We start from the raw sequence: 2,500 nt of genomic DNA, 5'->3' as shown, positions 1-2,500 counted from the left end.
ATTTTTTTTAATGTTAAAAACGTTAATAAACGTCATGTTTACGCATGGATTAAACATTGAAATAATTTTAAAACGCTTATTAAAAAAGTTGGTGTCGACCGTGGGACTTAGAAAAATTTCGGGAAGTCCGATTCGCCTGCTGGAATTACCGCACGGGCTGGACACCTCGCTCCGACGAATCGGTTTTTTCCATTTTTTTTGAAAAATAAATTTTTGTAATTTTTTTTAATGTTAAAAACGTTAATAAACATCATGTTTACGCATGGATTAAACATTGAAATAATTTTAAAACGCTTATTAAAAAAGTTTACTCTTGACCGTGGGACTTAGAAAAATTTCGGGAAGTCCGATTCGCCTGCTGGAATTACCGCACGGCCTGGACAGCTCGCATCGACCGATACATTTTTTCCATTTTCAGTGAAAAAAAAATTTTTGTCAATTTTCTCAACGTTAAAAACGTTAATAAACTGCGTTTTTATGCGTGGATTAAACATTAAAAAAATTTTGAAATATGTGATGAAAAAGTTTACTCTTGACCGTTCGGACTTAGAAAAATTTCGAGTACCTCGGATCGCCTGCTGGAATTACCGCACGGCCTGGACAGCCCGCATCGACCGATACATTTTTTCCATTTTCAGTGAAAAAAAAATTTTTGTCAATTTTCTCAACGTTAAAAACGTTAATAAACTGCGTTTTTATGCGTGGATTAAACATTAAAAAAATTTTGAAATATGTGATGAAAAAGTTTACTCTTGACCGTCGGGACTTAGAAAAATTTCGAGTACCCCGGATCGCCTGCTGGAATTACCGCACGGCCTGGATAGCCCGCATCGACCGATACATTTTTTCCATTTTCAGTGAAAAAAAAATTTTTGTCAATTTTCTCAACGTTAAAAACGTTAATAAACTGCGTTTTTATGCGTGGATTAAACATTAAAAAAATTTTGAAATATGTGATGAAAAAGTTTACTCTTGACCGTCGGGACTTAGAAAAATTTCGAGTACCCCGGATCGCCTGCTGGAATTACCGCACGGCCTGGATAGCCCGCATCGACCGATACATTTTTTCCATTTTCAGTGAAAAAAAAATTTTTGTCAATTTTCTCAACGTTAAAAACGTTAATAAACTGCGTTTTTATGCGTGGATTAAACATTAAAAAAATTTTGAAATATGTGATGAAAAAGTTTACTCTTGACCGTCGGGACTTAGAAAAATTTCGAGTACCCCGGATCGCCTGCTGGAATTACCGCACGGGCTGGACACCTCGCTCCGACGAATCGGTTTTTTCCATTTTTTCCGAAAAATAAATTTTTGTAATTTTTTTTAACGTTAAAAACGTTAATAAACGTCATGTTTACGCATGGATTAAACATTGAAATAATTTTAAAACGCTTATTAAAAAAGTTGGTGTCGACCGTGGGACTTAGAAAAATTTCGGGAAGTCCGATTCGCCTGCTGGAATTACCGCACGGGCTGGACACCTCGCTCCGACGAATCGGTTTTTTCCATTTTTTCCGAAAAATAAATTTTTGTAATTTTTTTTAATGTTAAAAACGTTAATAAACGTCATGTTTACGCATGGATTAAACATTGAAATAATTTTAAAACGCTTATTAAAAAAGTTGGTGTCGACCGTGGGACTTAGAAAAATTTCGGGAAGTCCGATTCGCCTGCTGGAATTACCGCACGGGCTGGACACCTCGCTCCGACGAATCGGTTTTTTCCATTTTTTCCGAAAAATAAATTTTTGTAATTTTTTTTAACGTTAAAAACGTTAATAAACGTCATGTTTACGCATGGATTAAACATTGAAATAATTTTAAAACGCTTATTAAAAAAGTTGGTGTCGACCGTGGGACTTAGAAAAATTTCGGGAAGTCCGATTCGCCTGCTGGAATTACCGCACGGGCTGGACAGCTCGCTCCGACGAATCGGTTTTTTCCATTTTTTCCGAAAAATAAATTTTTGTAATTTTTTTTAACGTTAAAAACGTTAATAAACGTCATGTTTACGCATGGATTAAACATTGAAATAATTTTAAAACGCTTATTAAAAAAGTTGGTGTCGACCGTGGGACTTAGAAAAATTTCGGGAAGTCCGATTCGCCTGCTGGAATTACCGCACGGCCTGGACAGCTCGCTCCGACGAATCGGTTTTTTCCATTTTTTCCGAAAAATAAATTTTTGTAATTTTTTTTAATGTTAAAAACGTTAATAAACGTCATGTTTACGCATGGATTAAACATTGAAATAATTTTAAAACGCTTATTAAAAAAGTTGGTGTCGACCGTGGGACTTAGAAAAATTTCGGGAAGTCCGATTCGCCTGCTGGAATTACCGCACGGGCTGGACACCTCGCTCCGACGAATCGGTTTTTTCCATTTTTTCCGAAAAATAAATTTTTGTAATTTTTTTTAACGTTAAAAACGTTAATAAACGTCATGTTTACGCATGGATTAAACATTGAAATAATTTTAAAACGCTTATTAAAAAAGTTGGT

Source organism: Nomia melanderi, unplaced genomic scaffold, assembly GCF_051020985.1.
Source record: "Nomia melanderi isolate GNS246 unplaced genomic scaffold, iyNomMela1 scaffold0313, whole genome shotgun sequence".
Classification (NCBI taxonomy): Eukaryota; Metazoa; Arthropoda; class Insecta; order Hymenoptera; family Halictidae; genus Nomia; species Nomia melanderi.
This window is presented reverse-complemented; position numbering follows the sequence as displayed.